Below are 13788 nucleotides of genomic sequence, written 5' to 3' on the forward strand. Positions count from 1 at the left end.
TTCATTGACCAGTGTGAAAACTGGCTATACCATGATATTTTAACGATATAAAGGGGAAGATGAACCCACAGCTTCAAGATTCCGAAGGTAATGATCATTTGTAGGATCAAATATTTCGGCCACCATATTATTTATATGGTTGAGTATGTAGTCAAAAGAGGATAAGCTAGCTGGCAATTCCCATAAAAATTGAAGGATGAAAGAGCCCCTTTGAATGAGTAGTAAATTAGAACTTTGCAAAATTATTGTTCTCAAAAGAGGGAATGAAAAGACAGGAAGCATCCTAGAAAGGAAAGGGATTAATTGATTGATGCCGAAAGGTCCCAAAGAAAAAAAGAGAGGAAGAAACTAATAACCATCTCATTTTATGCCTCTTTTTTTTACATTTATATGAAGGAAAAAGTCTTAGATTAAAGGTTGGTTTGGTACGATGGATAAGAAAAATAATTCTTGTAATAAAAATATAGTACCGTCTTATTTCTGTTTTTGGTTACTAATTCTAGTATAGTTTATCTCAGGATTAAATAATAGTACCGAAATAATTTATACCTGGCGGAGAATGGAATAGTATTCCTAGGATAGAACAGTAACACTGAAAATTCTTGGATTAATACAACATCTCAAACGGTAAATAAAAAATAATATATAAATAACAAATCCCAATATAACTAACAATAGTATAACTAATCCTAGCATAATTAATCATGTATAACTTGTGTTCAAACCAGGGCGGCTCGACATATTTTATGGCCTAAAGCCAAATATTAATATGAGGCATTTTTTATATTATTTCTATCTTAGTTCAATATTAGAAAAAAAAAGAAGAATTAACCCAAATGATCGCCCACCTAATCTCTTAAACTAAAAATAGCCAGCGGAATATATATATATATATATATATATATATATATATATATATATATATATATATATATATGGGGCCCCCGAAAATTGGGAACGTAAAGCAATTACCTTGATGGCTTGTGCATTAGAGCTGGCACTGGTTCAAACCAAACCCCCCAGAATGTACATCTATGTTTGTTAATGATAATGACTTTTCAAGACTAGAAGAATGGTACGTGGGTGCTAGTGTTTCCTTTCCTTTTTCTTGTTTCTTGTCTTGAATTTGTGTTAAGACATTCAAGTGATGGGACTGGTGGTGATTCTTCAAATTGTCGTCCTTTTGTTAAAAGAAAAAAAAAATCTATATTGCTTTGCATCATTCTCTTTTTCATTTTTCCATTAGGCAGTTAAGAATTGGAGTTGACGCTTTCTCGTACGAAAAACGCACTATCATCTTCTTCACCATTCTTACGTTTTCACTGCTCTACCTAGGCTTACCAATTATATTTATTAATAATTAATGTGTTTACCCTGTATGCATCGACGAACTAGTTTTTTTCCACATTATTTATGTAATTTAATTTATTGTTGCATATAATGATTTATTTTTCCCGTAACTAATTTTATTTATTATAAATAATTGATTAACGACAGTTATCCTTTAGGTGATTTTATAGTGTTAATGCATTAATGCCTAAGTGTATAAAATTTTTTAAGAAAAATAGTGTAAGGAAGTGAAACTCATTTATTATTACCTTTACTGATAAAAATTTAGTGAAATTTTGAGTATAAAGAATAACAAATTCCTTTTCAAGGTGATCATTAGCCTATATACATAAAATGGAAAGAAGAAGAAGAAACAAAAATGAAATACAGACACCGACACATACTTCCGAACTATAATTGTATGGATTTGAGTAGGAATTATGCCACTCTATAATACTATTAAAGACCAAAGAAGGGAACTCGATGTTGATCGTGGACAAACCCAAAGTCTTCGATTCGATTTATATGTAATTGTACAGTTTGAAAAGATAGTATATATTAAGTTAAAATATAATGAAATAGAAAATTTCGTTATTTTGTAACTTAAATCCTGAAATAAATTATACTACCAAGTATCTAACATCGCTTACAAAAGTAATTGCTAATCGGAATAATGATTGTTTTAGTAAATAGTTATCTTATGGAACTCTCTTTTTTCCTTTTTGAGTAATCATTAAAATCTGCTCAGTGGCAGAGCCACACTCATTCAAGGGTTGTCAAGTAATAACCCTAGAAAATTACATTATATTATGGGTAATTTTTTTTTTTGATGTGTATATATAAAATGTTGACTCCACTTAATATTTTTGTATGTTAAATTTTTTTTTTTTTTTTTTGACATTTCTGGATCCGCTACTACCTCTGCCCAGCTGATACATAGATAGAGGCCCTTGCAACTTAAATTAAAAAGGATAATAAAAACAACGTTACGATAAAAAACCCAAGTTAGCAACATAAATTAATTAGTGAATCGTGATGTAGCATGCACACCTAATCTACACCTCGTGTTTTGTAAGGAAGAAATCATGGCTCATTGGCACGGAAAAAAAAAAGGAACAATGATGTTAACTAATTAAACATTTGTATTAATTAATTCAACCTTCCCTGCTATGAACGTCATTTTAGCTTTCAATAATGCATGTTCATTTGAATTAAAAGGTATCCGTACGGAAATTAATTTATACTCCCTCCGTTCACTTTTACTTGTTTGACTTTTCACGCCTTTTAAAAAATAATAAATTAAGTGCATAATTTATCATGATACCCATATTAATTGATGCATATTTTATTGGATTTAAGAAAATGATTTGATATGAGTAATAAAATACTGTGGGTATAACAGGAATTTTTTTTTTGTCTTCTCTTGATATGTGTAAAGTGACAAGTACTCCCTCCGGTCACTTTTACTTGGCATCTTTTGACTTTTCACGTCTCTTAAGATATAATAAATGAAATGTATAATTTACCATGATACCCATATTAATTGATGCATATTTTATTGGATTTGAGAAAGTGATTTGAAATGAGTAATAAATACTATGGGTAAAACAGGAAAAAATTGTTGTCTTCTCTTGATATGCATAAAGTGCCAAGTAAAAATGAACATCTATTTTTAGTATACATACCAAGTAAAGTGACCGGCAGAGGCGGAGCCAGGATTTTAAGCTTATGGGTTCGGGATTCTAATCGCAAAAAGTTACTGGGTTCTAAATTAATCATTTATACATATTCAATGCATTTGTAAGACAAACACAGGGCTCAAATCGAAGTTACTAGGTTCGGCCGAACCCGGTCCCAACACTCTACCTCCGCCACTGGTGACCCAAGGGAGCAAAAAAAAAATCTATTTATAGTATACATACCACGTAAAAATGAACGGAGGGAGTACTAGCTAGGTTTGTTTTCCTTCATTTTTCGAAATGAAGCCACTCGTATATTTGTGTTATCTTTTGCATGACCCCCCCCCCCCCCCCTGCCCCAAACATTAGGTCGTTTTATATTCATAGTCCTTCACTTCAACCAAGTATTTGTGTTTAACACGAATTAATACGCGAAATTAAACTACTTCCTCCATTTCAATTTAGATACGTTTTCTTTATTAGTATGTTTCAAAAAAAGTGACACATTACTATAATTGAAAATAATTCAACGTTAACCTTTTTATTTCACCCATTTTAACCTTAATGAGAAGCTTTTATAACCATACAAATGTCATGGCCCCACAAAGTTTTTACCCCTTAATCTTTTAAGACCACAAATTTTAAGAGTCTCCCTCTTTACTCTTAAACTCTGTGTCAAGTCAAACTAGCTCATCTAAATTGAAGCGGAGGGAGTACATAGTATGGCTAAAATAAAAAATAAACACTTATTTTAGCCCAAAAACATAGAAACCTCAAGTGACCAACATAATTATGTTTGAACATGCGGTAATATTACAATTTGAATTATAATCTCAAAACATAATATGAAAAGAAAGGATGAGTATGCGTTGAGCTAACTTCGCTTGTGATAAGCAAATTTTTGTTTTTGGTTTAACCATCCATTCTATATCTCAAACTTATTAGTTCAATTAATTCGAGTTCGTGTTAAATTGAGGCATGCAATTCGCGTGATTAGGAATTTCTTAGAGAGAAAATGAGTAGAGGAGAAGGAAGGGAACTGTTTTTTAATTCCAATCGAGGCTGATACACAGCTTATATACATCACTCACGTGCACATCACATGTCCCACTTAACTAACTCTAAAACAGATTTAACTAATAACAAATCCCGCTAACTGCCAGCTAATCACAGTTAGTACTACTGCTAACTAAGCCAACAGCTACTGTTCTTCACCACTTCATTTCTGCTTCTTTTATATTTCATTACTCCCCCTCAAGCTAGAGGGTGAAAGACATCGAGCACTCCTAGCTTGGATAGAAGAAGATGGTGTTGACTGACCCCCAAACCTTTTGTAAGAAGATCTACAAGTTGAGACTGTGTGGCAATGTAGTTGGTCTCAATAAGGCCTTCTTTTATCTTTTCTCGAACAAAGTGGCAATCTATGTCTATATGTTTGGTACGCTCATGGAAAGTGGGATTTGTAGCAATCTGGATGGCTGCTTTGCTATCACAGTGGAGTTGAATTGGTTTGGAAACTACCACACCTATGTCCTGCAGTAATCCAACCAATCACACAATCTCTGCTACACTAGCTGCCATGCTTCGATACTCAGCTACAGCTGAACTTTTACTGACTGTGTGTTGTTTCTTTGTCTTCCATGAGACCAAAGAATCTCCCAGTTTAATCACATACCCCGTGACTGATCGTCTAGTATTGGGGCATGCTGCCCAATCAGAGTCACAATAAGCAGTCAACTGAGTGGCTGGTTTGTGGCTGAGAAAAATTCCCAAACCTGGGCTGCTTTTAATATATCTCACTACCCTTAAGGCTACTTCCCAATGTGATTTCTTGGGCTGCTGCATAAATTGGCTAAGAACCTGAACAGGGAAACATATGTCTGGGCGTGTGATAGTAAGATAAATCAACTTACCCACCAATTTTTGATAACCTGACACCTCTTCAAGTATAGGATCATCAGCTGCTCCAGTCAATGCGTCTGATTCAATAGTTGTGAGTCTTATGTTTGCTTCAATTGGTGTGGAAGCTGGTTTTGCACCACCAAGTCCAACATCTGAGATCAGTTCTAAAGCATACTTTCTCTAATTGAGAAGTATGCCCTGTTTGGATCTCAGCACTTCAATCCCCAGGAAATACTTGAGTTCTCCAAGATCTTTAACTTTAAATTTGTTATGTAGAGTTTGTTTTGCTTCTTCAATGAGGTGTATGTGGTTCCCAGTAATGAGAAGATCATCAACATAGATTAGAATGATCACTATGTTGTCTCCTTTTCTCCTAGTGAACAATGAATGATCATGAGGACTTTGACAGTATCCCGCCTCCACTAGAACAGAAGTGAGCTTGATATTCCATTGCCTCGAAGCCTGTTTGAGACCATACAAGGATTTCAAGAGCTTGCATACCCTATACTCCCCCTGCCGGTGGAATCCTTGTGGCAAGTCCATATAGACTTCTTCATACAAATCCCCTTGAAGAAATGCATTGTTGACATCCATTTGGTATAGGCACCAATTCTTCGAGGCTGCCACACTAATGACTGTTCGAACAGTGACCATCTTTGCAACAGGGGAGAAGGTCTCATGATAATCTAGACCCTCTCTTTGTGTATACCCCTTAGCTACTAGTCGTGCCTTGTATTTGTCAATCTCACCATTGGCTTTGTACTTAATCTTGTAGATCCACTTTGAGCCTATAGTTTGCTTTCCTTTGGGCAGTGAAACTAACTCCCAAGTTTTGTTCCCTTCTAGTGCATCAATTTCCTGTTGCATAGCCAAAATCCAATTGGGATCTTGTGAAGCTTCTTTGAATGACTTAGGCTCAGTTGATGCAGAGAAAGAACCTAAGTAGGTTTGATAATTCGGATGAAGATGAGAGTAGCTAACATGTTTGGATATGGGATAAGAACAATGGGCTTTTGACTTCCCAGTAGTGATGTAGTCATTGAGCCAAATTGGTGGTCTAGTTGTTCTGCTTGGTCTGCCATGAGCAGTCCCACCTTCTTCATGTGGTTGGACTGCTTCAGGTGCTGATTCCTTCTCAACAACAGTTTGAGCTGGTCCAAGAGGTGTGGGGTTGTCCAGATCTTGCTGAGATTCCTCCTCAGCAGCAGTGTCTAATGTTGCTTCAGGTACGGATGGAATGTCTTCTGCAGTCACAATGTCTGCAGTTTCAAATTGGGATTCTACATTATGTTGACACTGATCATGCACCTCTTCTACATGTGGCTGAATGATTCCTGCAGGTGTAGTGTTATTAAACAAAGAAAAATCACATAAATTTTCTGCAGCTTCAGTTTTAAAAGGAAATATAGATTCCTTGAATTGCACATCTCTGCTAATGAACACTTGATGGTCTTCAAGATCATACAATTTGTACCCCTTTTGTGTTTCTGAATAGCCCACAAAGACTGTCTTCCTGGCCCTTGAAGTGAACTTATCACCTTTAGGCAGTCTGCTAGCATAGCAAAGACATCCAAACACCTTCAAATGAGACAGTTGAGGCAACTTGCCATGTAGTAGCTCAAATGGTGTTTGTCCTTGCAGTACTTTAGATGGTAATCGATTGATCAGATACACTGCAGTCCTGACACAATCTCCCCAGAATTTTATAGGCACCGAACTCTGAAATGCCAAGGCTCTAGCCACTTCTAGTATGTGTCTGTGCTTTCTCTCCACAACTCCATTTTGTTGTGGAGTGTATGGACAGCTGCTTTGATGAATTATGCCATAGGAGGACAAAAGTTCAGCACACTTTGAGTTAAAGAACTCATTACCATTATCTGATATAAGAATCTTAACAGTTTTATCAAACTGATTCTTCATTAAGGCAAGAAAGTTTTTTAACACTACAATCACTTCACATTTAGATTGCATCAAACAAATCCAAGTATGTCTACTGTAATCATCTACCATAGTAACCAAGTAGTGTCTTTTATCATATGTAGGTTTTCTGTAAGGACCCCACACGTCTAAATGCAACAGTTGAAAGACACTACTTGAACTACTATTACTAACAGGAAACTTCAGTCTACTTTGCTTTGCCAAAGGACAAATCTCACAACAGTTCAACTGTTCAACATCTAGTTTATTTTTGACATGTGCAATATGTTGCATTGCTCCAATAGAAGGATGTCCAAGTCTCCAATGCCAGAGCTTTCCACAATCATCATCCTTGTGCACTGCTGCTCCAACTGTAGGTTTTATTCTTTCTTGCAGTATGTATAATCCCTCCTTTTCTTTACCAATCCCCAGAACCTTCCCATTGAAGAGCCCCTGGAATACACAAAAATCAGGAAAGAACAAAGCCACACAACAAAGCTGTTTGGTTATCTTGGACACTGAAAGTAGATTAAACTTGAAATCTGGCACATGAAGCACATTCTTAAGTTTGTAGCTTCCCAAAATCACTGCATCTCCTATATTTGTGATCTCTACTCTACCACCTGTAGGTACCTGCACTCTATTGTTATTTTGACTTCTTAAAGTTCTAAAGGTGGTTAATAACTCCTTGTATGGTGTAATGTGGTGAGATGCCCCTGTATCTATTATCCATTCACAATCAAAGTCTTTGGATAGCAGTGAGGTCATACCTGCCATGTTACCTGTTATGTTATCTGCATCATCACTGGTTGTTGGTTTGTTCAGCATGTTCATTATCTGTTTGTATTGCTGTTCAGTGAAGAAATGACCTTGTGTTTCTGATGGCTTCATGCTTTCTCCTGCTACTGTGGAATTAGCATAAGGTCTGAATCCACTGGTTTGTGATCTTTTCTTCTTGCTCTTAAAATCCTGTGGGTAACCAACAATTTTGTAACACTTTTCCTTCAAATGTCCCTTATAACCACAATGCTCACAGATTATACCAACTCCAGCTCTTTTAGGTTTAGGTCCTTGGTAAGTTCTTCCTGCCAGCATTGTCAATGGCTCCTTGTTAGCATCTACTACCCCTAACAATCTTTGACTTTCCTCTTGAGAAACAGTTGCATAGGCTTCATTTACAGACACTACAGGTCTCCTTGCAAGTAGATTGCTTCTTAGATTACTGTAGGATTCATTAAGTCCCATAAGGAACTGCAGTAATCTCTGTGACTTCAAATGAACCACATAAGGTAGGGATTCCTCACAATCACAGGAAGGAAGTGGAGCTAAGACATCTAACTCATCCCAACAATCCTTCATTTTAGAGTAATATGAAGTAACAGATTCAGTTCCTTGCCTCAAAGTGGCAATTTCAGTCCACAAGTGAAATATCCTAGTTAAGTTCGATCTATCAAATCTCTCTTCAAACTCACTCCATACCTTCTTAGCATTAGATGCGTATACAATACTGGCTATCAACTCCTCTGCTACAGTGCTTCCTATCCATGACAAAACAATAGCGTTGCATTTCTCCCATTGCTCCGCCAATTCACCCTTGTACATGCTTTTAACACAGGTTCCGTCCACAAAACCTAGTTTTCCTTTGCCTCGAAGAGCCAGTTTCATAGCTCTACTCCACAAAGCGTAATTGTTTGGTCCTGTGAGCTTCAGCTGTATTAGGATGAGCCCAGGCGAATCTCCAGGTTGAAGGTACAACGGGTGATTGTGATCCAGAGAAGTTACTTCATTTCCTGTCATTTTTGTCAGAAAATCGAGCTTCACGATCCTCTGCAATCAGCTGAAAATGACACTAATTATGCTTTGTGTTCTTCTGCTGATCTCGATCTGTATCTCGATCTGTTTCAGCGCATGAGTTGTCTTCAATTCACCCGCTCTGATACCATGTTAAATTGAGGCATGCAATTCGCGTGATTAGGAATTTCTTAGAGAGAAAATGAGTAGAGGAGAAGGAAGGGAACTGTTTTTTTTAATTCCAATCGAGGTTGATACACAGCTTATATACATCACTAACGTGCATATCACATGTCCCACTTAACTAACTCTAAAACAGATTTAACTAATAACAAATCCAGCTAACTGCCAGCTAATCACAGTTAGTGCTACTGCTAACTAAGCCAACAACTACTGTTCTTCACCACTTCATTTCTGCTTCTTTTATATTTCATTAGTTCGTACCAAACAAGTCACTAAAAGATAAAACACTAGTATATGACAAGATTTTTTATTATCCTGGAACTCAAATATAAGATCTCTAATTAAGGAAGGAGAAATATCAATTCTAATTGGTGTGAAGGCAATTAAAAGATTTTCAATGGTGAGGGAGGGCGAGATTCACGTGACATCATCGAAAATTACCTACAGATGGAAGAAGGTTAGCCTGTCAACCATCAATCTGCTTTGCCGTTATAAAGTTCATTTCTCGTCTTTCTCATTTCTTTTAGTTTTTAGACTTGGCAATTGCCAAACCTCTAACAAACGCCCTTTATATATACTACACAAGATATATATAGATTTAGTTTACTTATAGATGGAGTAGTTATGGCATATGAATCACTCAACTTTCTATTTACACATTTACAGTTGATGTACGTATAACGAAAACAACATACTAAATCTGGCTCAGTTGTTGCCACGTGTTGCAACAGTTAAAGCATTATTTCATTGTAAGGTAGTACTATTCAATAATGGACTGTAATGATATTCCTAGGTCATTGCTACAACGAGAAACGTAACATCAACTTACCTTTTGCTATCTTCGCTGCAAGGGCGGACCTAGTGCATTGAGTATGAGTTCTTGGGAATTCAGTAACTTTTGCGTAGACCCTGTACTTTTATTAAGAATTTCATTAAATATTTGTAAATATCTAACTGTGAACCCAGTTATTATTGCATATTAATTTGAAATTACGGTAGGAACCCATAAACTTCAAATCCTGGATCCGCCTCTGCTTCGCTGCAAAAAGCACAAAAAGAAAAAGAAAGAAGAGAAGACAGGCAACGGTATATATGTATCAATTAATTAAAATGACCGAATAAAATGTATCCATAGAAACTTATATAGGTCTTATGTAAAGTAAGTTGAGGACAATGAAAATAGTTACAACAATGTTCATTTTTCTGGTCGTGAATAAGTCTATTGTTTAATAGTACCTGACATTGTAGCTACTGCGAATCTGTAATGGCATTTTCACATTAAAGAACGAATGATCATTTCCCTGTTACAAGACAAGATTATAATTTGTTGTCACTTTCAAGTTTCTACACTGATGGGATAGGGAACTGAAATGAAATATCATTCCAGTTTTCAGAATACTATTTTTTTGTTTGGTTCATGAGTGTGCTTGTAAATTATGCAGTATATTTCAATGAATGTTAATGCCGTAACAAGTTGACATTATCATTGATGAGTCAAGGTTATATGTTGCTCTTCGTTTTTCTTTTGATTCCATTTTCTTTCTTGTTTTCTTTTAGTTTCTTCTTATTTATTTTATACCTTAACTTCACTTTTTGAATTAATATTGTTTTACAATAGCATTCACAATCTAGTCCTTAAGAGGGCTTGTTTAGAGGAGATTTTATTGTCTTATAAGTTTTCTTTTCTCTTTTATATTACTAGAATGATATAGGCTAGTTGACCAAACTATATTGATATATTATGCTTCTTTTAGTATGAAAAAAAAAGAATTAAATTATTTTGATTGGTAACTGCATATACAAATGTATTAAGTTTTTCCACTCATTTAGGGACCTGTTTGGAAAGCGACGTGTGTATTAGTGGAAACTAACTTTACCATGTAGACTAATACAACTGTAAAGAATCTCAATTCAGGACTTGAAACTTCAGGAAGTGGAGTAATTCCAAATAGTTCTGGAGCTGGAGGTTCAGGTATGCTGAATAATTATAATTTACAAAATCTATTTCTAATCTTGCAGAAACAACTTAAGGAACAAATAAACGGATAAAACAGATATCGGGTGTACCATCGGTAATCAAAGGCGTGAATATAGAAAAATATTCACAACAACCTGATAGTAGGCTAGAAACTCGTATTTCAGTCATAGTTTGCACTCTATTACTGTATTTTACTTATGTTTGAGCTTGAATGATTGTGAATTGCTCTTATTATCTGTTTTTATGCCATGCAGGAAGTGATTCCGAGTAAAAAGATAATCGAGAGCTTAATCGAACAAGTTGGAGCTTTGAAGTCTAAGTAAAATCTCAAGGGATTAAATTGGGATTGCGTTCGAGGATCGAGGACCAAGTCTGGATATCAAAAATCGAAGAAGAAATTTTACTTTATAAAAAATGCACAGTTGCGCCGCATGGGGCGGCACGGAAGTGCTTTGTGCTGTTGTCTGTCAGAAACGGCTCTCTGAACTTCCCCACTAGCGCCCTGCATAGGGCGGCGCATTGCACGGCGCGCATGTACAAAATTCTCAGGGTATTTTCCTGTTTCGTCTTGGAAAGGGTAGTTTCGTCCGGGCCCGTTCCTACATGGTATAAATACACCAAAAAGATATTTTTGAAGGGACTTTTGACTTGGGAAGCTTTGTGAAAGCTTTGGAGGTTACAAGACACACGTTTCATCATCTTTCCATCAATTTAATACGACAGTTTGGATTGTAACGTTAGATTGATATATTATTACTCTTTAATTATATTTGTGATGACTTCTTTCATGGGTATGGAGTAGTTTCCTTTAGGGTTTGACGGATATGGTATTTTGATGGATATATGTGGATTTTAACTCTAATTCTTTGCTTGAATTCGTTTATGGAGCTTTGAATTATTGCAAACTTTATTCACCGGTTTATTTAATCGAAAGATGAATATTTTGGTAATTATCTTTGCATTATTTTATTTGTTTAAATTTAGTAATTCTCTTAAGTAATCGAAAGAGCTTGTTGAATTGGTGATTAAATCAAGTTAGGAGAATATTCAAGAGATATTTTCCTAAAGACTAATCCATTAACGCATGCTTGCATATTTTCATAGTGCTTATATTAGTTCACCTCGTAGAGTTAAGATTTAATCCAGAGAGGAATCTTGACTACACGTTTGAACTAATCATCGAATAAATGAGAATTATTAGAACATTAGAGTGAATTAAACTAGAGTTGGATCCCAAATAGCTATCTTGCACTTATCCTGTCATGACCCTTATTTCTCACATTGATAAGAAACCGACTTTGCTAATCTCTACTTTGTTACAGTCAATCGTCAATTGCTTTACTTTAGTAGTTAATCGTAGTTCGTAATCATTCAAAATCACGTTTCGATCATCCTGAATAGCAGTTAAACCAGAGATTACTAGAGCATTGTTTAAATTCAATCCTTGTGGAGACGATTATTAAACTATACTATCTTTGACTAGCAAGCAATAATTTTATGTTGTGTTTTACGCTTGTGAAATTTTGGCGCCGTTGCCGGGGATTGGCAATCAACAGTGTTCAAAATAGTTTTTGGTACTAATTCAGGAACCTATTTAATTTTATTCTTCACGGATTTTTTCTTCCGTGTGGAGGATGTTGACTTCTCTGGTGTATGATTCGTTCCTCTTTAAAGCAAGTGATAGCCTGCAAACCAGAGTTGGAGAAACACCTACGACAAATGAGAAAAGAAAGAGAATTAACAGAAAATTTCTTGAGTTATACTTCGACTCAAGATAACATGGCCAACAAAAAGATTGATGGAGTAGACTTAGCTGCAAGAGAGGCAGCACAGATAGCAGCTGAGGCAGCCCTCAGAGCTATTGAGGACACTATCAAAGATGGTGGGGGTCGAAGATTCAATCTAAATCGACCCTTGGTTGAAGACCAGTTCGAAAATATTGTACCTAGACCTAATAGAGCATTGAGTGATTATGCCTGACCAGTCTTATAAACAGGGACAGTCCAGTGTCAGACCTCCACCCGTTGCAGCGAATAATTTTGATTTGAAGCAAGGTTTACTTCAAACTATCCAGAACAACTGTGTTTTCAGAGGGAAGGTGAATGAGGATCCAAACACTCACTTGATGGACTTTGATGAAATCATGAACACCTTCCAGTACAATGGAGCATCAAAGGGTACCGTCTACTTAAGGGCATTCCCTTTTTCGCTGAAGGATGATGCGAAACACTGGCTTCGTAGCTTACCAACGGGGTCGATCTGGACATGGGAAGATATGAATAAAATGTTTCTTGACAAATACATCTCAGCTGCAAAAATAGTGAAATTCAGAAGGAAAATTGATGTTCTAAACGTCAATACCACACAAGAGGGGAGGGGGGGTGATTTGTGTGGTACCCAATTTTCGCTCTAGAAGAACCTGGTTCTTCTAGGTGTACTAACTAGACTGTTTGCGGAATTAAGAGTACATAAAATAAAGAACACAGAGATTTTTACATGGAAAACACCTGGCTCAAAAGGTGAAAAAACCACGACCTACTACTCAGTAGGATTTTCCCAAACTTCCACTAAAATCACTGAGCCAAAACAGCATTTACAAAACTCTTATAAACCTAAGGATTAAACTCTAATCCCAGTGTGGCACACAACCTCAACTGTTGCGACACCTTCAAGTTAACTCTAACTTGAATACTCAAAGTACCTAATACAACTGCTTCTATGAAAGCTGGAAAGGTACAACTTTAAAACACCTACTACAATTAAACTAGAATAAAAGAAAGACACAATGGAATTGGTTCTTCTATCTTGTCCAAGTAGCTTCAGGAATGCACACTTGAATCTCACATAAATTGCTTGCAAAATTGCCTCGCTCTTTTGCTCTCAATTTAGTTTAACTTCTGCGTTTGTGCAATACCTGTAAAAGAGAACAATCACTGTTATTTAATTAGTTAGTAATCAGAGTTTGATTGAGACTCAATTGCTGATCTTCCATCGAAGTTGAGTCCTTGA

The sequence above is a fragment of the Nicotiana attenuata genome, unplaced genomic scaffold (genome assembly GCF_001879085.1).
Source record: "Nicotiana attenuata strain UT unplaced genomic scaffold, NIATTr2, whole genome shotgun sequence".
NCBI classification, from domain to species: domain Eukaryota; kingdom Viridiplantae; phylum Streptophyta; class Magnoliopsida; order Solanales; family Solanaceae; genus Nicotiana; species Nicotiana attenuata.